Consider the following 26,676-nt stretch of genomic DNA (forward strand, 5'->3'; position numbering starts at 1 on the left):
TTTTAGGATTTGTGGGTAAAAATTGTCAAAACGCGTTTTGTCAATGATCACTTTGCATTTATTAATCTGTCAGTGAGTCCAACGCGAAAAGACGCTTCATTTTTCGTCCCTTCATCTTCATCTTCATTTAAAACCCTTCTCACAAACCATCTAGATCTTAAGTTTCTCAACTTTTCAATTCAAAATTTTTGTCTCAAACTTTTCCTGTCAAACTGTTCCTCATTCATTAAAAACCATTAGATGTGACTATTTGGACAAAAAAAAAATTGAGATCAAGGAGAAAAAGGAAACGATGCGCAAGGTGCTTCAAAAAATGAATGTAAAAGACTATGGTATGCTCTTAATAATTTCCTAGATTCTGAGGCCTCTTCCGGCCCAAGTTGAAATATGACGGGATAGACAAAGAAAGATATCCTCGACATTTTGGTGCACGGGCCAAGTTGGCGATTTCTGTGTTTTTGAGATGATTGGAAAGCAGAATACAGTCTCAAAATGTAACATTAGTTAATCCTGAAATTATCGACTGTCCTATTTTAACTGCGAGTCGTTGGCCATTCCCATTTTCCAAATCTTCTTTCCGATTATCGTATTTTTTCAACTGCTATTTTAGCGGAAAATTGTTCTGTAACATTTACATATAAATGGAAAGTTGGTTCGAGGAAGGAAGATAACATTTACATGTAAAAACTTTTACAATCAATGTATAAGAACTTTTCGGAACTTCTCTGTTTTATACTTGTTAAACATTTACATTTAATCGTTTTGTATTAACTACGAGATCGTTTAAATTGTATAACATTAACACTTAGACGGATCATTTTGAAAAAAATACAATATGATCGTTTATGATTAACAGACCAATCGTTCAGACGTTATAATGATCATTTACATTTAATGATAAAATTGTTTAGACCTACTCAAATGTTTTTTAACAGAAGTGCACGATCGTTTAACAAATAATTCCATTACGTAAAAGAAATAAGAAGATCGTTTATATTTATAAGCATCGATTGTGTAGCTTTAAGAACACGATCGTTTACATGGTTTTAAAAAAATCGTATAAACATTCATTTAGAACATTTAAATTTTATTACCAGATCATAAAAACAAAATTCTTACGTAAATTTCTAAATCTTCTAAACAATTGAAATGAAAACAAAAGGTAGAATTCTGATCAAATACGAAAACAAAAACGATCTTCTTCATGAAACATAGATTTCTTAACGAAATTTCTAATCTTCTAAACAATTGAAACAAAAACAAAATTTAGAATTCTTATCGAAAACAAACTCACTGCAACGATCTTGATAGTAAAATATAAACAATCTTGATATTCTCGAAGATGAGGAAGATGAAAAAGACTATTCAAGATGAAAGAAATCTGGATGAACAAGTGAATAGATCGCAAAGAAGATGAATAAATCGCAAATAAGAAGAAAAAAAAAGAATTGAAGAATTGTCCTGCAATAATTAAAACCAATAAGGGTATATATGAAATTTATGAAAAAATAATTGAACTTCTTAGGCTTTTTTAATTTTTTTATATGGACCGTACATATTTAGGGCTTTTGTTATATTTATGTAAATTTTTTTATGTTTAACTTAATTTTGAATTTTAAATTTTTTAATACTTATATTTATGTATTATTTGATTTTCAAATTTTGTACCTACTCCATGTTCTTTATCCAAATACACTTAGGGACATCATGAATCGTAATCCAAGATCAACTGTTTGTACCTACTCCATGAATCGAACAGAGTTTCTCTATCTTTCTACTCACTTCATTGCCTAACATTCTCCCCCGTTTGTACCTGCTCCATGCATCTTACAGAGTTTCTCTATCTTTCTTCTTGCTTCGTTGCCTGGCATTCTCATCCTTCTGTACCTACTCCATGCATCTTACAAAGTTTCTCTATCTTTCTTCTCACTTCGTTACCTGGCATTCTCGTCTGTTTGTACCTACTCCATCCATCATACAAAGTTTCTCTATCTTTCTGCTCGCTTCGTTGCCTAGCATTCTCCCGCGGAGGAATGAACTTCATTAACTTTGTTATCAATTGGTCCCAAGTGGTTATTTCCCCCGGTTCCAATGAGCCAACCCATCTTTTTTCATCATCCTGTAATGTCAATGAGAGGATAGTGAAGCAAAGATCCTCTTGCATTATGCCAAGCAAGTGGCTATTTCGCCCGGGTATCCTCCGAATTGGTTAGTGTTCTGTATCATCTAAAATATTATCGAGTTCATCTCATACCTAGCGTTATCGTCAAATACAAGGTAAGGGATACTTGGGTTGAAGTCGCAAAAATTGGGCGACAAATATTTTCTATTAGGTCTGTTCACATCGTGGGCGATTAGGATGGCATGTTCATTCCCTGGGGCAACGTTAGGGTTCTGAAAGACTCCTTCATTGTTTGTCATTCGTTGTCACATTTACCTTTTTTCTCTTCTTCTTCGTCAAAAAGTTTGCTCAAACTCGAGGTCAAATCAACTTTAAGATTATCTACTTCACTCAAAAACTTGTTGTATGTTCTCCGGGTAAAGACACGATTTAACGAAAACTGAACTTTCTACATGAAATTAGCACACATTAAATCCAAAGGTAAAACAAAAGATTCCTTGACAATGATGCCAAAAAATTGCTTGTTCTTATATGTGTAATGCGTTTGAGCTATGGTGGATATTCAATTTTGGTTCTAAGTATACAACTAAACTAGGCGACTAAGCTAGAGTCATGTGATAAAAGGGTTGACGCCTATATATGCGTTGCTCATGTCTAAGGATATGTCAAATGTGATCAAGTTTTCCTCTCTCTTGTCCAAGTGTAAGCAAAAAGAGAAGTTTCCTAGATAAGCCAGGGTTGAATATCGGGAATCCTTGTTACTTAAGGTTATAACCCGCAATTTATTAACTTCATGCTATGGCTGTACAATATAGATGTATTCACGACATCAACTATTCTAAGTGTGAGTATACTACGTATGAGGAGAAACAAGATGGACGCAAATGTAGTGTTTATACTTGATATGAACTCAATTTTATTTATGTAAGATAGGAAAAGGAATTTCTTTGTAATTAGAAGCGTTACAAATTAATTAGTTGATTGAGGCGACACAAATAAGTTGTTAATATCAAATTTAGAACGAGTCTCTTCTCTATGCCTTCACCATACTTGCTCAACTTTTGGGATACAATTACTCAAAATTACCAGATGATTTAAATTTAATCTATTTGATCGTATTATTTACAACTCATCATATATTAAGGTAAGTAACCTCTTGGTACCTCATTGTCATACACACTCGCATTTCTCATATATATGTTAGGGAATAATTCAGTGACAAGATTATATCTCTACACTCTCATCATCGACTATTTAGTTAAGTTGAGGTCATTACTCTTTCGAGTGACAACGCCCAATACTTTATTCTTTCTTTCAAATAGAATGAGGTGTTGAGTACAACACTTAACTGAACAAAATAAGTAATTCGACATACAAGTTCTCTAATAACTATTTAAGTCTTGCATTTTATCATGATTACAAAGAACTAATATGACTTGCTTCTTTGGTCAACTTCTCCCTAATTGTATTCCACCATTCCCTAGCCCCTTCCTGTAACAAACTCTGCTAGCCTAACTTTCTAATCCTCTTAGCAACCTATAATCTCGTAGAAGTCTCTCACTATATTGATCCATTCCTAAGCTTTAGTTGGGAAGATGGATCCCTTAAATATGTCAACTCCAAAAATTTCTAGTTCACCATTAGTGAACTTATTACTATGTTCCATTAAGTCTGTGAGTGACAAAAGTTTCTTTTCCTCGGTAACTCTAACATTAAACTATAAACAAAACTTTTAGTAACACAGTTTTTTGGCAAGATTATGTCCCGATTACTGCTTACGTACTCTGCATGTCAATCTAATCCTGCATCCAGTCTCGATCGAGCACGGTTGTGGTATGACCTAAGATCCATCTCTCAAAACCCTTTTGTCTTTCATCTTGGGTTGCCATAACCCTGAGATGGCTTGAGCATTTCCTTAAAAACAATATTTTTCGTCTCGAGTTGCCACAACCTCGAGATGGCTCGAGATTTGTTCTTGTCTTGTCTCTGTTTTTTCTCTTGGCCGAGTAAGATTGAGTTTGAACCCCTTATGTGCTAAGATCTCTAGGCAACACTCTTAATCTCTTCTTAACTTCTTAACAAGTAAATGAGATAGAAGATACGGGTATTACAATTATAATTTCAATTACTCCCTTTTACAATGATGGTCTATTGTGTATCACTATTGAATCAATAAATCACACGACCGTGTAGTATTTCTCTAATGATAAACCAGACAATTATATAATATCTCTTTGCTCATCCTCCCAATTTTTATACCATTTTTTTAAAATTTGTGTTAAATTTCATTACAATAATTGAATTTACCACTTTTCAAATATGCTTACCTTTCCATTAAGTTGATCAACAATTAATATCTTGTGTATATGATATTCCTTTGACAGGAGATCTATGTCTAAGCTTACCTAAATACAAGGTGGAGAAGGCAAGAAGGAAATAAGAAATGATGTGAAGAGGGAAAGAGAGAGGTTGACAAATGGTGTACAAACTTAAGATGGGACCCGCTTTTGTCTAATTTAGATTTGAATATCTCACCCTATAGTTAGGTTATGTATTAAGTTTCCCATGTTAGCTTGTTGTACACATTAGTATTGACATGTCACCTAATTACATACTTTAGTTTGCTTTCTATTGTAGGGGACAATAATTATGTTAGCTCATATAAGAACCACTAGGCAACTATTCCATACACTCTAGGATCAAAAGAGACACATAAAGAAAAATAAAATAAAAGGCAATAAATGTAATGTTGCCCATTCTTATGAATTATTTTGTTGTGTGATTTTGATTTTAAATTCCATAGTTTATAAAGCTAAACATGCTAATTGGATATTTTAGTAAATGAAAGTATTTCATGGATTGTTTTCAACGTAAAATGAATCCATAACTCTTACCAATCAAGAGTTTATATCTCAACTTTAGCCATCACTTAACTTTTATATAATTTACGATGTTATTCTTTTTTATTTTGAATTGCTTATAAGAGTAAGATTATTCCTATAATCTATTATTGTCATTTTGACGTGTTTTGATCTTATTTATATGTTTCTTAGAAATATTCTTAAGAGATCAACATATAATTGTGATAAGCTAACACGTTTATTTCTATAGTTTTTATGTTTGACTATTGTATAATGTATTTGTACGTTTGAGTCTTTTTTAAACTAAGGATTGATATCTTCATAATCACTTTTCAGTAGATTAATCATAGTTCATTCATAAAACTCAGACGTGAACCATTTACAAATAGAAAGAGTATAAATGCTCCACTCATCCAAACTTTTAGATTACAACAAAAGTAAAAGAAAGAAAGAAAGAGAACCTTTCTGCACACATTATTTAATTTGAATTTGAAAAAGGGTAGTTTTGAACCACTTGACAAACATGGAGTAGCAATTAGATTCAATCCTAACTAATTCCTTAACCTCATTTCTGCCCCTTTCTTTCATTCTTTTAAATGAGAAGTCAGCATCAGATCGTGACCTCATACAAAAAGGATTTGCAATTATAATAACAATAATAATATTACAAATCCACTTTTTCTTTTTGGTAATTGGGACCTCAATGGAGCATGTTCTAATTCCCTTTATGGGTTGTTCAATTGTAAAAAAAACAGGCTGTTAGATTAGCTTAGCATGAGAGAAATTGAGTCACACATTTTCATTTCAAAAGGTCATAAAGTTACATCTCAATCTCTCTCACTCATGCACATGTGATATGGGTTTTTAAGTTATCCAAATGGGATGCCCTGTCCCATCAGCAAGAGGATGCCAATGACATTACCAATTAAAGGAGGGCCATGGGACCTCTTTGCCTTCTCCTACACCAACACAACTATCAAATCCAACCTACCCTAATGTAATTGCTCACTACTTTTAGAGTTAATAACTATATGTATAACAATATTTTAAAATAACTGTAAAAATATAATAAAATCGGTTTGTGATAGACTCCTATAAACGGTATAGTCTACCATTGATAAATTGCAAGACTTGAATCTAAATTATACTATATCTATTAATAATTTAGATATGATTGTTATTTTTGTAATTGCTCCTTAATTTTACGGTCCAAAAAATTATGGTATTTATGGCGAGGATAAAAATGTCCTTATTCATAATATTAAATATGGGCAACCCCACACGTAGCTAATTTTCAATCTAGTCCACCATCACTTTGGTTCTAATCTCATTGTTCATTTGGACCACCACTATTTAACACCCACTTTAGCTTTTTTCTCTCTCTCACACTCTCATTCTTTGAGGAAATAAATAAGATTATATACACTTGTGTTATCCATTCAATGTGTATATAATATATGTCATCTATCTATCATCTGTCATCTACCTTTTTTCACATTCAATTCTATCATCTCTCACCTTTCTATGTTCTATAAGTGTTAGCTATCCAACTTGACTTGTGTGTACCGAATTAGGAAGTTTTGTTTATGATTTATTATTTCAAATCTATGACTAATTAAATGTTGGTGAAAAAATTAGTTTAGTCCTTATTTTTATTTCTAATCACTTTCATTGATCTTCTGGGAAAAATTATATATTTTGGGTTATCCTTTGAAGATAATAACAGTATGTCATATCCATCATTGCCACCTACATTTTTACATATTAAATATTCTTTCATCTTACCCTTTTATGTTGTATTAGTGTTGGCTACCCACTTTTTTTGTTTATAGGAAATTAGGGGTTTTTGTTTTGAGTTGCTTCAGAACTATAAAATTCTTTAAATTTTATATTTTAACTTTTCATCTTTTAAATGTTCATTTTTTGTCTTCAACTTTTCGTGAAAAAGTTAGTTTGGTCCTTATTGTTTTTCTTTTTCCCTTTCTTACTTTTGGGAAAGAAAAATAAAAGCATCTTCATTTTTATTTTTGATCCATTCAATAGGTATATCATCTATCATTATCATCTACATTTTTTTTACACAATCTTCCCCTCTTCTTTTTATATTCTTTTTGTTTTTCTATTTTTTTTAAATAATCTTTCAGAAAGTTTATTATAATGCTTCAATATTAACTCTCAAGTGTTTTAATTTGTTCTGTCCTGCCTACATAAGAAAAGAAAAAAAAAATATTTTTTCACCCTCATAGTTGATTTTTATATAGTAATAATAATAAAAACAACTAAAACTTCATTTGTGACAACAAGACACTTGTCCATATTAGGTATGATTTCAGATACTTGTCCATATAAACATTTGTTTGTTGAACAAATCAAGCAAGATTATATAGTCTCTGATTCCAAAAGTAATTTACAGAGAAATAAAGAGATTGAAATGAGTTTTTAATATAAAATTTAGGGTCCAGAATAAATATATTGGCTAAATGATAGAAAATATATATGAACTTTCTACTTTGCTTAAAAAAATGTTATTTTTAAACTTTTAAAATTCGACAATATTTTGAACTGCATTAAATATGTTTATTCAGCGTTTCGAATGATCATGTACAATGAATATTGATGAATGAGTCAGGATTTAGGGGCAACCCACTTTGTAAGGATAAGGGGCAATGCTTCCAAAACATAAGTTATATTCGTATATTCCATATTTACGATTATTTATGACTTTCATCCTAGAGTTTAGAGAAATGTGTTATATAAACTCTCTACGCTAGAGATGCATATGATATGCAATCTGAATTTATTCTCTTTAATAATAAATTGTCATCTTTTAGTTTGTAGATATAACTATAACACTATGAGTGAACCATGTGACTATATTTGATTTTCAATTTCTTAACAAAAGTATGCTTAATTTGTTTGTTTGTGTGGGTAATTTACATAAATGTAACAAAATCAAAAAATATTTACGGCCCATAAAACAAAATAAAAAGCTCATGAAATCAGCTATTTTTTTTTAATATTCCAAGTTTGCCTTTGCTGCTATTGAATTTCGTGCGACTCTGATTTCATACTTCTTCCTTTCCATCTTCTTCACAATGGTGGTCACCGACGGTGTTCTCCTTCTCTTCTTCTTCTTCTGCAATTTTTCTTTTATATATTTTTGAAATCATGATCATTGTTCTACAATTATATTATTATTCTTTTTCATTATACTTCTACTATTATTATCTTTGTTTTCAATCAATCATCAATCTTTTATTATTTTTTTTCAATGTATCGTGGATAGAGATGAACTATATGATCGTTTGCCATAGAGCTTTTCAAAACAATCGTTTATAATGAACTACACGACCGTGTAGATTGTGTTTCATGAACTACACTATCGTGTATTATAATAAATTACATGGTCCTATATGATGATCTACACGATTGTTTACTAGGGTTTTCAAAATTATCATTTATCATGAATTACTTGATCGTATCACAAACTACACGATTGTGTATCATAAACTACACATGATAATGTATCATCATCTACACGATCGTTTACTAGGACTTTTTTAAAACCATCGTTTATCATGAACTAACAATTGTATATCATTTCCAACACGATCACGTATCATGATTGTTTAGAAGAAGAATCACACGTGTGGCCAGTGTTGATACTACATACACGACTACATCATAACATGATCGTTTGGAAAAAAAATTACACGCACATGTGTGGTCGATTAATCACGTGTTGACTAGAGTATTTTTAGTATTTTCCACTGTGGACTTGTAGGCTTTTTCTGTTTTCAAAATTGTTCTATACATATAAATATTTTGCTAGTTTATTATATTTTAGGAAAAATCTCTCTTTTTTTTTTTTTTTTTGAGAAAAAAGTTCAAACATACCCATATATCATTAGTTCTCGGATGGAAATAGTTAGTACTTTTGTTTCAAAGTGACAACTCTAAAAAACTCTTATCAATGCCTTTAAACCTTTTAAAAAAATTAAAAATAGACAATTATATAAAAATGCAGGGAAATAATTAGTAACTTCGTTTAAAATATAACTCTAAACGTTCACAAGTTATACTAATGCCTCCAACCTTAAATTTATAAACACCCCTATTTTAAGAGATGGAAACTATTTATCTATGTTAATCACCTCCCCATTTTCTCTCGTTTTCTTTTTCAATTTATGGCCGATTTTTTTCCTATTTTCTCTCATTTTTTCCACTTTTTTTCTTCAATACCCGTCTTAGTGATGTATCGCAATTGAAGTATAAAGTGATAATATAGTGAAACGTCTCGTGGAATTGAGTTTCATCCTCAATAATCAAACTTTGCATAATTACTTCATTAAATCATGCAAGGGTTATATGGAATTTTGTGATATTGAGAATTTAAGTCTAGAGTCTGTTCTCTGACTTATTATTTTTAACAATAATTTTTTTTCACTCAAACTTACTATAACACTCATACCTAAGTTAAGAGGTCAAAATTTAACTAAGTATAGAGTCTGCTCACTGAAGAAGGAATTTTGAGCAGACTACGAGATAAGAAGTTGGTAGTTGAGGAAATATTATGCGAAAGGATGTCCAATGTTTAAGTACAACTAGGCGATTAAGATTTTCCGCGAGATGGACTTTTGGCGAGAAGAAGAAAGGAAATTTATGGGAAGTTTTCTAAAGTTAAATCTTAAGTTTCCACGTACACCACTAAGAGTAGGAGATGACGTAATATTAAGAGTTTAAACATGACTAACCCATTTTGTGATTAATATAAATAGGAGAGGTGAAACTAGATTATTTAGTATTGTTACCCTGAAAAATTGAAGAGGAAAGCAAACTGTTAAAGTGCTGCTAAAGTGCTGCGAGAAGAGAAAATCAAAAGCAAGAGAAGTTTGAATTTATAAGTTGTGTGAGTGCTTTCTTCCAAAGTATTTCATATGTTTGAAAGATTTGTCTTAAACTACTAATTTGAAATAATGAATTAATACAAATTATTTCAAAGAGATTTATATGAAAAACTTATGTTATGTTTGAAAGTATGTTTTATAGGTTACAAAGGATTGTGAAATGGTGTTCAAACCATTAATTTTCTTCCTTTCATTGAGTTAACTATTATGTGCACATAAGGAGTAAAGATAGCATATAGAAAAGGACTATGAGGTGGAATGAAGTCAGTCCGTGCATAAAATGTGTGTATTGTGTTAAGCGGCTTGAGCAACAAGGAGTGAATCAAGATATTCTCGAACGTTGTTGATGTAAAGGTCATCTCAGTAGTCTAAACGCAAAAGTAATAAGAGTTAGCATAGAGAATGATTCAAGTTCTTGGCGAAAGGAAGGATTATTGACTACTGTGTATTTATGTGAAATATATGTTATGCGTTCTGATATGTTAAAATGATTTGATGTGAACAAATGATGTTTACAAAAGATATTTCACAGAAAGGTTTTCTTAAAACCTCACTAAGTCTTTTAACTTATGTTTTAAGTTTTCACTTCCCAAGTGATCAGGTGTTAAAGCCGGAGTAAGGAAAGACTAAGAGGCTTGCTAGGTGAGGAGGTGCTGCCATGCATTTAGATTAAGCTTAGCTTTGTTGTTCCTTGTATTTTGTAAAATGTTGCATTAAGCATAGTTAAAGATTAATAAAGAAATGATTTATTCTCTTATGTTGTGTTCCTAAGTATAAATTTTAGATTAAGTATAAAGTAATCAGGCAATTAAGCAAAGCTTAAGGACCTCAAGCTGAGTGTTTTGGCGTTTAACGTGTCAAAAATGCTCAAGGTCGCACCACGTCCAACGTTGCCCATGGGGCAGGATGTTACAGTTACTTCATAACTAATTTTTTGAAAGTAAAGTAACAAGGATGTTGCAAAATTTTAACCGATTCTTATTTTCACGAGATATTAATAATGATTCACTACTATATGTTTAGTTAAAGATGCAATCTATCTTATTAAACATTTCAACCTAACATACATCGAAGACGAATCAACACAATATAAGTATAATAATATTTTAAAACATTCAACAACATAATTTTCATAAAATAACTATGCATTAATTTAAATCCATAAGAAAATTCATTAAAATCCTAGAACTAAAAGAGTCTAACCACTCTTCTTTATAACTACATACTTGCGCAAATAATTTGACAAAAGTAACGACTATTGTTAAAGCGTTTTGTCGTTGTTGAAATCCTTCAAGAGCACCTTGGTTTGCACCTTGAAAAATTGAATGACCTCCAAAATCTTTCGCTCACATTCTCTACTCACTTTTGCAGCGAAAACTCATTTTAGGGGTTCTGAATTTCGTGATTGGAGACAACTGAAAAGTTCTAGTATTCATTAAGAAAACTTTCCTAAAAAAACAATTTGATTTTTCAAAAAGTAGAACTTTCATGGCCCTGTAGCGCTTTGCCCCTACTTTGTTCGACTACATAGCACCAGGTGATGCTTCGGTTGAGCATCACAATGTTGGGTAGGCATTGCACAATGTCCTGCAAACACTACTATCGGGTTTTTGCATTGAGGTAGCTCCACACAAACTTTCTGTCATTGCCTTGTTATTAGGAACATCGATATCTGATTTTTTTCCTGGAAATTTGGCTTGGTTTGATTCTTGACCCTCAAATCTCTCTCTCTTTTTTTAATCATTGAAAAACGTTAGCCAAAAAATCGAGTACAATAGAAATGAATCTAAATAGGAACCAAAGAAAGCACTTTTTTAGTGTCTTTCACCATCCAAACTTAGAAATTTGCTAGTTCCTAGTAAAAGAACAAAACCATAAGGAAATTCAAAATAGACATTGCTAAGGATTCACCCCTGAAAGTCATACCTAGTCTATTCTTGGGCACCCTAAATGATCACAACAAAGCAAAAACTGTATCTTTGTTTAAGATATTATTCTTAAAAAATATGACTCTCTTTTATACTTAAAAAGAAAACAACTAAAAAATAAATGGAAGCAATAAATTTGGGTTGTTCTCAAGAAGTTCTTGGTTTAACGTTGAAAGAAGTCTTTTAGGTAGGGTCATTAAGAATGAAAAATATGCAAGAATTAATCTCTATTGCACAAGATAATCAATACAATTAGAAGAAAGATGCACACAATAATCTCATAATTGATCTAATCTTGAATAAAAGAATTGGATAAATAGAATTATCACTACCTAAAAGCTCTTGAATCAAATAAAATTACCCAACTTACCAATGAATTGGTTGATAGAATAGTGCAGGTCGAGATTGAATCCCAAGAGCATTCGATGCTAGGCCTGTAAACCCTAAACCTAACATTTCTAAAGAATTTCTGAGTGTTAAGGAAAATCAAAGTTTAGTGTCGATTTGTTGTTTGTATTGTTTAGGTTACCTTGTTGAAGAAATGGTTGAAGGAAAGCCAAGATGTCGAGAAGTTTGAGAGGTTGACGACCAAGTGAAGGAGAGAATGGAAGACTAATGGTTTTTGGCTATACGTTTTAGACATTGTTTGTGCTATGGCAAGACGTGGTGCATGTTAGGCGTGAGAAACCTCACAAGACATGTCTTAGGCGACCAAGGCACACCTAAGCGAGAAGACTAGGCATCAAGGACAAGGCATGCTAAGTGTTGAGACAAACCAAGAGGAGCATACGAGGTGAGCTACGCGACCAAGAACCATGCGAGGAAAGTTTGCATCCAATGCTTGCGAGGTTAGCTAAGTGACGTGGTCTTGTTAGAAGACTTTGGGAGAGAAGCCAAGTTGCTAGGTATTTTAAAAGACTCTTAGGCATTTAAGGCAGACGGTTGAGTGGTGGACAAATGTCCACAACATGCAAAGTTTGATTTTGTGACAAGCAAGAGGTGGCAAGGTTTTCATGCAGAGAGCTTTATTTTAAGGTCAATTCAACTAAGTAGTGCTCTCAATTCTCTCGTGTGTTTTCTCTCAAATTAGTTGCAAACGTTTACTAAAAGAGTTTATTTAGTAAGGTGAGGCTGTTAATGAAGGAGACGTAGGGAAGTTGTTGATCAAGCTCAAAGAAGAAGGGAAGACCAAAATTCGAAGGTTTCTCAACAGTGAGGATTCTTTTAAGATTACATATCACATCCTTTTGAATTTGAAGTTGAATGTTTTATGTAAGCTAGCTAAGACAATTTTAAGCCACATGAACTTTTTTATTTGGATGGTTAGATTAAAAGTCATGAATGCTTGAAGTTGAAAGAGTTTTTTTGAAAAATTCACAATTTTCTGGACAAGGTTGTAGGTGGTCGAAGCATCAGGATGCAAGGCTCAAGGCGTGCATGAATTTTGAAGGTAAGAGGTTTTCGGGCTTAGAAGTAGGCATGCAGCATGGCCAACGCATAGCCAGGTGGCATAGGGTACACACCCAAGCCATTCAGTGAGCCATGTTCTCGAAAAAGTCTAGATGCGTACGAGGAGCGGTGCGAAGTTGAGTCACATGGCCAAAGGCACGTGACATGCAAAGCACGAGGCAAGCATGCATCAAGCATATTGAGGGTCTATATGTGCACGCATGCTGTCTATCGTCCATGCTCAGTGGCCAGCTGTGCCATGATACTAGTTTTTGGTAGTTTTGGCGCCTTTGAAATTTTTTAGTTAAGTGTTTAAGTTTTCTGATTCTAGATGTTTAAAATGAGTTTAAAGAAGAGATTGAACAAACCTATAGGCCAAGGAATTGACTACCATCTGTGAGTGACAAAAATGAATTTGAAAGTGATTTCTAAACATGATTTACTAAGTTTATGTTTAAAGCATGCTTTGAATTATCATATTTGAGAATTATACTTGACTTATATTATCGATTTTTAAAAGCATGGTTTCAGAGGTTAGAAGAGTTTGAAAAGCATGAGTTTGACAGATGAGTTATTAAGAATGTCTCTTTATACATTGATTTATGAACAAGCATGTGAGTTTTTAAAAGTATTCGAGTTAAATTTTGTTTAAAGCAAAACTTGTTTTACAGATTTAAGACTTTTTGAGTGCAAGAGATTTATTGAACATGTTGTTTTAGCTTGAGATAATGATCTAAAGCATGTTTTAGTTATATCTGAGAGCTATCCAGATATTTGTGACAATCTGTGTACAGAGGTCCTATGATAAGGGTATTTCGTAAGTGCCTAGAGTTTCCATCACCGTAACTAGGTAGAGATGAAGGCCTCTAATGACACCTAGATTTTCTATATCATAGTAGCCATCACAAGATAGGGCACTACTGATGCCTAGACTTTTGTTTCATAGATTATAGAGATTTGGTATCACACCCCATCTCGGAGCACCTCCTCACTAGATTCGAGATGTGGCATGAAGCTGACCAACATCGTCCTTCTAACAATTTCTGTCAACCCTGCTAAACTTATAACTCTATCTCTTTACAATAAACTTAGACATAAAATATGAAAAGAAAACTCTAACTTGAAAACAATAATTTAAATGTTTACAAAACACTTTCAATTTTACCGAACCTTTGGACAACCTGTTCAATAGTCTTATATAGACAAGACTAAGTTCAAAGTTCCAACTACGACAACACCAAAACAAAACTCAACAATTTCAAACCCTCACACTATTCTATTGTAGACAATGATAACTAAGTCTTCTATTAGCTTAATTACAAATTATCATGCATGCACATAATGAGTGGAGTAGGTAGAGCTTTAACAGGCGTCGAAACTACGATCTCTACCTGTAATAAAAATAAACATTGAAAGGATAAGCTATAAAGCCTCGTGAGTGACAACTTTTAAAACAAACATGATAACGAAAACTTTAAGCAAAATATACATAAACTTAGCAATGCAAATTTTCTTTTCAAACTTAGCTTTTCACTTTCTCTTTTCTTTCTTTCTTACTATACCTTCAACTGTTTGTATCTATAGAACGAAACTATAGGTATAGAAGCTCTATCACTCAATACAATACCTGCGAGACGAAACTCTAGGCGCTAGTAGTATCCTATCTCATATAGCTATCATGAGATGAAAAATCTAGGCATTCGTAGAGGCCCTCATCTCTTACCTAGTCTATGTGATGGAAACTCTAGGCATCTACTAGATACCCAACCTCTGTGCACAAGACAATCTCCCCTATACAGTTGCTATTAGATCAAGACATCTCGGTATAGACTAAAGCATATTAAAAAATCTCATGCTAAAACTTTAACTTACTTAAATTAGCATGCTTATGAAAAATTCTTGCATTAAGCAAGTCTTAAATCTAATTTTGCTTTAAATAATCTCTTTGCTTAAACATTTGCTAAAACATAGTATTCAAATAAATTCTCATAAATCTCAAGTTTTAAGAAAAATTTCTCAATTTGAATGCTTTAGAAACTTAACTCATTCATGCTTTCTCATAACTCTTTTCTAAACTTGAAACTCATGCTTTGTAAATAATTTCGTAAAACTAGCATATTCAAATGCTTAAACTCAAAACATGCTTTAAAACATAAATTCTTAAATCAAGCTTAGAAATTCATTTTAAAATAATTTTATTCACTCACAACTTTTCGCTAGATTCCTTGTTTATATATTTTCTCTATTTCCTCTTGGCCTGAAATTAACAAGAAAACTCAAATAAATTATGAGACCCATGTCTGGAATAGAAGTGTCATTTTTTACTGAGTGTAAAGGAAAAGGCGTTTTGAGAAGAAATAGGAATTTGAGGTTAGAATCGTGTTCAAACTAAGCAATGCGATAGGACTAGCAAGCGAGGAGGAAGTATGTGTTTAAGATAAGAGAGTTAGGCGTTCTGAAGTACAAAGCGAGGTGAAACCAAGCAAGGAAACGTCTAATCTTTATTTGATAAAGGTTTACATGTCAGGTTAAGAGTTAAGCATGATTAAGAAAAAAATATTAAGCTTACACATGTAAAGTCGTAAGTAGGCGTTGACAAGTTGAGAAAAGCTCAGGGATGACTAATCTAGTTTTAGATTAGTATAAATAGAACTTAAAAGGGTTAAGGAATCGATTAGTTATCTGAAAATTTTCTAAGTTTTAAGCTGCTAAGGAAAATAATAGGCATGAAGAAGGAGTTGAAGCTAGACGTTTTGTACCAAAGGAAAATCAAGTTTTAGTGAGTGACCTTTCTAAATGTGTTTGTATATTTTGAAAGCTTTCTTTTAAAGTTTCTTATTGATTTGTAAGGAATGTTTATAAAGTGATTTTGAATGAAAAACTTATATTATGTTTAAAGTAAAGTTTTATGTGTCTTAAATGAATGTGAATTTGTGTTTAAATCATTAGTCTTATTCCTGTCAATGAACTAACTGTTATGCGCACATAAGAAGTAAGGGCAGCCATCTAGAAAATATGTGTATTATGCTTAGCGGCCTAAGCAACAAGAAATGAGCCAAGGAATTCCTAGATATGTTGTTGATGAAAAGACCTTCACAATAGTCTAAACGCAAAATGTTGAGTCTTGGTATAGGGAATGGTTCATGTTCTTGAAAAAAGGGATGTGAGACTAATATGTATTATGCAGTTGAAATATTTGTGAAATGAGGCGATGAACCTATTTGAACTGGAATGATTATGTTTAAGAAATGTGTTTCCAAAAGGTTTTCTAGAAACTCACTTACTAAGTTTTTTCACTTACATTTTAAGTTTTTTCCTCCCTAGGTGACAAGGTGTTAAGGCCATTTAAGAAAGGATGAGATAGATGATAGACAAGGAAGCTGGACAAGGCGTTTAGCTTAAGTTGTTATAACTTTTGTAAATCAAGGTTGTAAGTAAATTATTTTGTAGACAACATGGCTAAAGTTAATAAAAGAAAATATTTATATTTTTTTCCTCAGCGTTATGATATTTCTTGTCGCCTATTACTTAAGTTTTAAGTTGCTTCAAGTTGATTAGGCGATAAAACCAAGACTCATAAACTTAATTTAATCACGTCACATGCTACATTGCAAGTTTTGGGACACCTATAGGGTGGGGCGTGGCATAAATCTTAGGTTCCAACTCAAAGAAGCTTCTTCAACTTTTTACCTTTTTCCTTTTTTACAGAAGAAAACTCTTTCTTACTAACCTTGATTGTCTTTGAACTCTTTGGAGGTGGTCTTAGCTTTCTCAAGACCAATTATTCAAGCTTGTCCTAGCTCAACATGAGCTCCCAATAGATCTAGAGCCTAAAATAACAAGCTCTAACTTAGCAAACTACCACTTAAACCTCTTAAACAAGGAAGGAGAAACTTAAACTTACTAGGATCTAACCTCAATTTCTACTCTTCCTTTTTAGTTCAAAATTACCAACACCCTTGTCTTCTTGGATGTCTCTTGACCGAACATCCAACTAAAACTTGTCATCAAACTACCCTCTTGTCTTGACTTCACTCTTTCAAGGAAACTCAACTTCTCTCTACTTCTTCTTTCTACTTGCTCTTAAAGTACAGATGCTGAGAAATGGGAGAAGTAAGAGTCTACTGTCTTTAAAAACACTCATTGTGTCTAAAAAATTCTAACCTCACAATAGAAATTTCTGAAGATCTGTCTATCACGCATCTTTAAGTGATCTTGGTCGAGATCAACCCTAGATCCTCCAAGATCTACACTTTCTTGGTCGGACATGCCCAAAACCATGCCTGAGAATCCTAGTAATTTTATTTTTTTTTTGCTTTCAATTTGGACAGAACATGACCCCGAGATGGCCCGAGACTCGTCTCTAAAACCTTTCTTTTTTTAACTCAATCATCAAGCACCGAGATGCTCCTACCTTAGTATCAAGATTTGCTCTCTGTTTTCCATCTTGCTTGAGATTGCTCAAAGTTGGCTCAAAATTCTCACTTTTATCTTTTCTCTGCCTTTCTCTCGGCCAAATAGGACCAAGTCTGAATAGTCTGTCCCTAGATCTTGAGAAAAACTCTTACCCTCTTTTAAACTTCTTAGCAAGAAAATAGCATAGAAGATGCAAGTATTACATTCAGGGTATAACAAGTGAAAGAGAAATGTTTGAGACAATTGCTCAAGTTTTGAGAATTATGTATTTGTTTTGCATTGTTTAAAATGTATTTGTTTAAGTTGTTTATTACTCATCGATTTGCTAAGCATGTTTGATTTAAAAACTAGTCACTCACTGAGCTTTAGCTTACCATTTTAAAAAATGTTTTATTACTTTCTAAGTAGAGATCGTGGACCTGGTGTCTGACTTCATCTGCCTATCTTCTAGTGCATTTTAAGTTTCACACTAGTGTATGTTGTTTTAGTTATGTATTCTGGTCTGTACATAATTTTGCTTCAGTAGTGATCGTTGTGGGTTGTGTTGTAAGACTCGAGTCTAAATAGAAGGTTTGTTTTTGGAAGAAGGCGGTTTAAAGATTTAGGTGTTTTACAATTGGTGTTGAAGGTGCGCAATGCGTTGAAGAAGTACGTGTTCAAGCCCTATAAACGAGAGAAGGGTTAGGCGTTTGGTGTTATAATGTGAGATGATGTCATGTAAGAAGAGTTAAGTATTTGAAGGAAGATGTCTAATATTGATTTAGCAGTTGATTATATGTTAAGTTTCAATTAAGCATGGTTTGGGAAACTAAGTAAATTGACAGGTGTAAAGTTCGAAGAAGATGCTGATGAGATAAGAGAAGCTTAAGAATGACTAGTCCAACTAAGAACGAGTAAAAATAAGATTGAAGAATCTGAAGGAAGTGTTGATACTCTGAACTTACCCAGTACTGAGTTGCTAAGGAAGTTCCTAGGAAAGAAGAAGGAAACTTGATGTAGGCGTTTAGAACAAAGAAGGAAGGAAACTAAGCGTTTTGTGAATGATTTTCTAAAAGAAAGAATTATGTTCACTACTACAAAAACTGACTCTCTTGACGGTTTTAAATTGTCAAGAATGAGTATTCTTGACGGTTTCAAAATCGTCATTGAATCCAGTGTCAAGAAAGTCCATTTTCTTGATGGTTGTAAAAAGTGTCAAGAATTGGTATCGTTGACAATTTCTAACCGTCAAGTATTCAATTTTTCATGACAGTTGAGAACCGTTAAGAGGATATGTTTTTATGACCGTTTAGAACCGTCAAGAGGATATGTTTTTATGACCGTTTAGAACCGTCAAGAATGAGATGATGAAGCCTGAAAACCGTCAAAATTATGACTATTCATGACATTTTAAAACCGTCAAGAGTGCATTTTTCATGACATTTTAAAACCGTCAAGAGTGCATTTTTCATGACATTTAGAAACCGTCAAGAGTTCATTTTTCATGACATTTAATAACCGTCAAGAGTACTTTTTTTCATGACATTTGGAAACCGTCAAGAGTACTTTTTAATGACATTTTAGAACCGTCAAGAATATTGTTATTTATGACATTTGCAAACCATCAAGAAATGTATTGTTAATGACATTTCAAAACTGTCAAGCAATTTTTCATTTTTTTAATTGTAATTTATTTTATATTATTCTTCCTGTATTAAGCTCTCATTGGTCTAAAAATTCAACTACATATAAACGACAAATATATATCAAATGGCAACTAAACATCATCCATTCAATATCATTTCCAAAACTTTGGATCATATTCATATATCATTTACAAAACCAATTGTTAACAGATTTCCAAGAATTAAACTAAACATCATCTAATTAACTAACCTAGCCCAAAAGTATGTCATCCCAATACATAAACTTTCATAATGGCAACCCCCTACATATGAACAGTTCACCTATCAACAATTCACCTAAACTCTAATCCTCTACAAAGTCTCAAAAGTATATCAATCAACCCCTCCCCTCCATATGAACATTTCAAAAAATCAGCCACAAAAAATAAAGTTAATTTCCTTTTTCAGAAATGACAAATAAGTCCTAGATCATATGTACGAACCCAAAAACTCTACCAACTCAACCCGCACCTCATCTAACTCGGCTTGTGAGTATGATTTTCGTGTATCAATCTGTAGACATGCAAAATAAATGAATTAGTATTCATGAAAATTATTATACGTACAAAAGAAATAGTTTGATATATAACATACCGAATCCGAGATGGCAATGCTTCCCCTATTTACAATTTCTCTCATATACTTCATGACATAGTATCCTCACGTAGTACTCCCGACGTGTAGTGGACGCTATAAAAACAACAAATTAGAATAACGGACTAGTCTTAATTGCTAGTAATCTACAAAATACAATTGAATTTAAATATCTATACTTGCCTTTACTGTTCACCATAAAGTTTGTTTCCTGCTTTTATTAATGTTCTTTTGCGAGTGAAATATCGCTATTGCTCTGTTTTGGCAAGATAAGATTGCACATATCTTAGAATATTGTACATGCATTAGAATTAACAGCACTACATGATATAAAATATTAAATTTACGTGTCGGTTACATATCTTGTAGTTGCTTTTGATGTCGTCCTTAGCGAGTCAAGGTAAAACACTGTATCCTCATACGCATTTATAGCAAGCAGTGCCCAATGACCCCTAATTATACAAAAATGTAAGTACTATTTTATTGTCAATGAAACCAATACCCTAACTAAACTTACCCGGGATTAAAAGGAGCAAGAACTACTTGGTTTGGTTTTGACACCATCAATCTACTACACAAGTTTCGAATTCGAGATTCTTGTGTGTTTTCAGAAGAGATTAGGGACGGATCTACGAAGACATACTGCACATTTTCTTTCGAACCAATAACAGATAAATACAAGTACCTACAAAATATATAAACTCGTAAAGGAGATACATAAATTTAGAAGCAAAGGAATGAAATTGACTTACATCATATAGGCCACCAATGTAAACGTTTTGACTTCGTTCATGTTACAAAGATCAATGATATCCTCTCGAAGCACAGAAGTCTTTCGACTAATGCCAAAAAGGTCGTGGGTAGTGAAAAAGTGATGCTGAAATCATTCTCCATTACCTTCTCAGCACATTCAATACTTCTAAATAGCCTTTCGTACAATGGTTTTTCAGCATCAATAAGCAACTTCTCAAATCCATTTGGATCTTTTGAATACTCCTCGTGAGCAACTTCAATCATTTCTTTTACACTTCCAACATCATTCTCTTCACATGTATGTGTGTCAAACTTTGAAGATTCTCCATAGAAAGATGAGTTAGGAAGTTCTTCACCATGCCAAAACCAAATTTTATAACTTTCATCAATACCATTAACATATAAATGATCTCTAACACCCTTTCTACTATGCTTTTCACAATTCCCACATTTCAAACAAGGACAACGAATGTAGAAGGTACTTGTATTCGAAAATCCAAATTTGATGAAATTTTCCACACCCAACTCATATTCTTTGGATAATCTACTTTTGTGCATCCATGATTTATCCATAATTGTAAATCTATTGACAAATAAAGTAAATTAAATTAGTTCAAAAAGTCTTGTTGAGATAATTAAAAGAGAACAAATATGGAGATTGAACAAACATTCGCTTAATAAGACTAAATTTCCACCAACTAACTAAATAAAGAACTTAAAACTATTTATAAATAAGATTACAGTGTCTTTAGGGGCCACCTCATACTTTGCTCTATTCCTAAGTCCCTAAACTATCATGACAATTTATAAATTCTGTTCTCTAACTATTACTTTGTAATTTGTTTTTCCTATGTAAATAATCTATATACATAATTGTAGTAACAAAAATTTATTCATTTAACAAAAAATGTCCCAAAAGAACATCAATAGAAAGCACAAAAGATGATTGATTATTAGAGAGAATCCCAGAAAAACACTAGTATATATTACCAAATTACCAAACGCAACGGTTAAGCACTAGTATATATTCTTTCCCTAAATTAACCCATCGTCTTTTATTCTTTTCCCTTCAACAATGCTCCTTCTCCATAAATAATAATAATAACCATCATCACCATCAAATTTTTGTTTCATCCTAGCTAATATACATTGGTAACACATATGAATATTGAAACAAATTATGTAAATCTAAATTAGACATATAATTGGATTACACACTTACCACACTTCAAAATTAACCTATAGAATGGTTTTCATAAATGTTTAGATCATAATAATCAACTAAATAATAAGAGGTATACCTTCGAATCATGGTGTAAACATCAAATTGAGGGGAAACTAATCTACAGTATAAGAATAACAAGAGTGAAAGAGAAAGTTTCAAATGCAAAATGGAATTAAGGTCAGTTGGCTCTCCAGCCCTTATATAAGTATAATACTATCTATGTGTTGGTGAAAATCCATGTTAGCGCAAATAAAGGCATCTCCATGATCATGACAAACACTGTATACTATCTAAACAAAATGACAAGATTCAGATGCATAAACTTGAGAATCCTAATTTACAGTCAAAAACGGTATAATCATATATGTAGTTGTAGTTGTGCTACATAATTTCTTCGTCATTCAAAAGTGGCATTAAGTAACCCATAATTTTATATGCTTTTATTGATAAAAAATCTCTTTTACTCCCTTTTGTTCATTCAGCCCAAACAAACTTATAAAGAATGAATTCAGGGAAGTTTTTTTACAGTTTCTAAAAATCAAACTTGAAATTTTCTGAGTATGAAGTTAAAGAAGACTCGATTCTTGCAACTCCTTTTGTAAACAAACGTAAGAACATTGACAAACAATTACACTTACAACATTATAAAATGAACAAATTTGAAAAGTGCTTCAAGAACCACTGTTAGAGTGTTTCTTCTAAAACAACTATTCAATCTAATATGTTTATGTTTGGGACAGAGATGAAATAAGAAGGCTCAAAACTCAAAATCCTGAAATGACTCATAAGGAAGTCTTTAGAATAGCAGCAAAAAACGTAACAAAGTTCCTAAAGAAAAGTAAAAGAAATCCAAAGTAGCTACACTTCTAAATCACCAGTGCAAGAGACAGCAAAATCCCCTTAATTACCAAAATCCACAACCCATTAAAAAACAGAACAATGACCACTGGAAAACACAAATACATTGAAAAATGCAAGCCCAATATATTTTTCAGAGCATTTACGAGTTAGATAAAAAAAATAGCAAAAGTGAAATATGAAAAAGAGCTGATCGGAGGAAGATCGACGACGGCCGGACGATAAGACAAAGATGAAAGAGATCGACGATGGGTTGCTTTCTGCGAGACGACCAGACGCGAAGACGATCGAAGATGGCCGGACCCGAAGACGATAGAAGATGGCCGGACGCGAGACGACCAGATGAAAGAGAGGTCTAGGGCTTTTTTGATGGAAGGCGATGACGACCGAAGATGGAAGACGACGACGACAACCAAAATCAGCAAACGGAAGACGATGGCTGAAGACAGAGCAGCATTCGGCAAGACGGAGGGACGTTCGACAATGGGGGAGACGAGCGAGGCCACGAAAATATTGAGCGCGCGATTTGGATTTTAGGGATTTGTAGTTTTTTTTAAAAAAATTAATATTTTAATTAAAAAGTTAATCTTGACGTTTCGAAAATATTGTTCGGGCAGAGACAGTGACGTTGGGGTACATCGGGGTTCTTGGCATCCTCACGGTGTGGTTCGGCAACCATTTTTCCAACTGGTTACGGTAGTCTTTAAGGTAGTTTTCGACGTGTTTTAGTCTTGTTTTTGGGGTATTTTCGAAGTTTTTCAGTCTTAGATTCAAAGGTATATTTCAGCACGTGTGTCTCTCATATTCTTTGATGTTTGATCGACGGTAAAGTCGTATACGGCGGTAAAATTACAGATTACATATTGTTTTGTTGTTTTCTGTAATTGTTCTTTGAATTGCTCTTAATAAAATCCCTCCAAGCTGGTTCTCAAAGTGGATGTAAACTGAATTGGTTGAACCACTATAGATCTTTGTGTCGTTTACTGTTTTATCGCTCTTTGTGATTATCTGGCTATTGCGTTCTGTTTGGTTGTTCCGCTGCGTTCTCTGATTTAGTGCAGGAATTACTAACACAATGTTAAATCAAACATCAAGCAAAGGGCATCCCATACCAGATCACACAGGAAGTATGAGGCATCTTATTCAAGATCATACAACATGAATAGGACACTATATTCTTGATCACACAACAAGCATAGAGTATCTTATCCCATATCACACAGCAAGGATAAGACATTTTATCACATACGGTACAAGGATCATCTTATTTCAACTTTATCAAGTCTCATGCCTTCTTCTGAAATCATCATTTCAAGAAACATCAGTTTCCTCTTTTCAAATATCAAACGCTATCAACATCAATAACATATAGAACGTGTTAAATATAAATGCAACATAGACTCTGAGAAGATGTTTTGAAAACATTTTTTCACTTAGAAAATCATTCACAATACTTTTGTTAAATAATTTGTCATAATTCATATCACACTTTAAGAGTTGGAAAGCATAGGAGAAATTATATAGTTCAAGGTCTCAATAGAAATATATTTAAGGATTCAAAAGAAATCCTTTTCATTTTGAAAACATTTATAAGAAGAACCACTCATTATCACAATCGGCTAGCTTCTCTACTAGCTCTTTAGCCAAGAGTTCCCTTGCACTTTCTTGCAATCTTTGTTGGATTTAGATTTTTTTTAGATCTCTAAAAACCTTGGAAATCTTCTAAATTTTATCTTAAGGAAGCTCAGGGTAAAAGGAACTCCAAAATGATTGGAATTCCTCTATTTATAGGCTTTTTTTTATGAAGTCTCTCATGCTAGAATGATTACTTCTACTAGCGACAAGGAGTGGTCCAATACTAAAACACAATGTGTGTCTCTACCATATCCTTATCTCGAATTCAGATTGGACGACAAGGTCAAATCAATCGCTAACTTTTTTATGTCAGCAATAACACCATTACTTCCTAGTGAAGTAGGCTTGTATCACAACAAGGGTTTCTCACATAGTCTCTTTTCTTATCACACAGTATTCCTTATCACATAGGTTTTCTCCGTCTAACATTCAATTCTCTGTACAACTTGACGTTTTTATACACTTGAGCACGAAACTTCTCCAACTCCTTGAGAATATGTTTTCACATGCTTTATATAGATCATGAGATGCTAAGATAACGAGAGAAGAGTTTTTAAAATGACCTCAAATATATATGAATACTCTTTTTCGTATTTAAAATCAAGAAAGCTTAAGGTTGTGATAAGCATAACATAGACTATCAAGCAGTTGACCGTAGCGCTCAAGAATTTTCATGCTACTGCCTTCAAGCACCATTCTTTAACGTTAGGGTGATGCTCAACATCTTGGAAATTATGAAATTGCCCTTCTAACTTGTTTTGGTCTTTTTTTGTTGGGCTTAGCTTTATTTTAAGTTATTTTTATTGCGTTGGGCTCGTTGTGATGCCTAGATGAATGTTTTCTATAAAAATATGAACTTAGGGAATAAATGGATCGATGAAGGGAGAGTTAGACACTAAAGCATGTCAAATATATATCTAACAAACATCTCTAGTTGAATTAAACTACATAATCATTCTTTAAAGATTATACGAGTTCTATATACACATTTCTTCATCGCCACATTAATGCTTAAGTATCTAATCATTAACTTCGATCCATTTTCATTTTTTAGTTCCAATGCTCCATGTGAAGAGACCTTTGTGATGAAAAAAGTTCCAGACCACCGTGTCCTAAGTTTATTTGGAAATAGCCTCAGACATGAGTTAGAGTGAGACTCGTTGTCCAGGTATAAATTAAGGGTCTTGGAATGATATTTATATCATGCCATCTAACATTCCATTCTCTGTACAACTTGATGTTTTTATATGCCTGAGCACGAAACTCCTCTAGCTCTTTGAGAACATGTTTTCTCATGCTTTATATATATATCCATGAGCTTCCCTAATGCCCAACAAGCTCTATGCTCAAGCTCTACTGGTATATGACAAGCCTTTCCAAACACCAATTTGTACAATGAAATACCAATGAGGATTTCAAAAGTTGTACGGTAGACCCACGATGCATTATTGACCTTAAGGGTCCAATGCTTCATGTTGGTTTTGACTTTCTAGAATTTATTTTATCTCCCTTTTACATATCCCAACCAAACCATTAATCTTAGAATGATAAGCTCTCGTAACCACAATGTTATGGCAATAATTGTAGTGATTTTTAATATCTAACTCTCCCCCATCATCACATATATTCATTAAATTCATATTTTTGTAGAGAATAATAATTTAGACACCATAATGAGCCCAACGCAATGAGAATTGCCTAAAACGAAGTTAAAACAAGCAAGAACGGGCCAAAACAAGTTTGAGAGCATTTTGGTGATTGTGAAGAAGAAATGCAGCATGGAGCACCATCACAAAGCGCCTAAAGGCCTAGACTAACAGAGGGGCAAGCACCATGACACCCTTTCTCAGCATCACGATGCTCATAAAATTTTTGACACAATTGAGGTGCGTGGAAACGCGCTCCTTTGCCATAATGTTGCTTAAACCCCTTTAATCCTCCCATTTTTCTTCTCTAATTACATCATTCAATCATTTTTTTATTTGTAAGCAAAATTAATCTTCAAATTAGTGTAATCTCTCTCAATTACTCAATAAAATCTCTTCTTTTTCCTATAAGAATGAGTAAATTTTTCCATCAATTCTCTTTTGCTTCTCCAAATTTTATTTGAAAAGGTAATTTAGTATACAACAACAAGGAGAACCTCGCAACCTGAGGCTAAGGCATCAGAGCAACAAAGGCTCAACAACACAGAAAGAACAACAAAAGCACCCACAACAACAACACAAAAAAGCAACAACATAAAAAAACAACCCCACAATCCA

General features: G+C 32.9%; 1 long non-coding RNA gene across 1 annotated transcript; it reads right to left on the reverse strand.

Moving 5' to 3' along the window:
* Positions 1–20,122: 20,122 nt before the first annotated feature.
* On the reverse strand, positions 20,123–20,489 carry LOC127144465 (uncharacterized). Its single transcript, XR_007816128.1, has 3 exons — positions 20,459–20,489; positions 20,289–20,393; positions 20,123–20,197 (listed from the first exon to the last, which is right to left on the reverse strand). It is a non-coding gene; the product is annotated as an uncharacterized LOC127144465 (long non-coding RNA).
* Positions 20,490–26,676: the final 6,187 nt, after the last annotated feature.

This window comes from Cucumis melo, chromosome 12 (assembly GCF_025177605.1).
Source record: "Cucumis melo cultivar AY chromosome 12, USDA_Cmelo_AY_1.0, whole genome shotgun sequence".
In the NCBI taxonomy this organism is placed as follows: Eukaryota; Viridiplantae; Streptophyta; class Magnoliopsida; order Cucurbitales; family Cucurbitaceae; genus Cucumis; species Cucumis melo.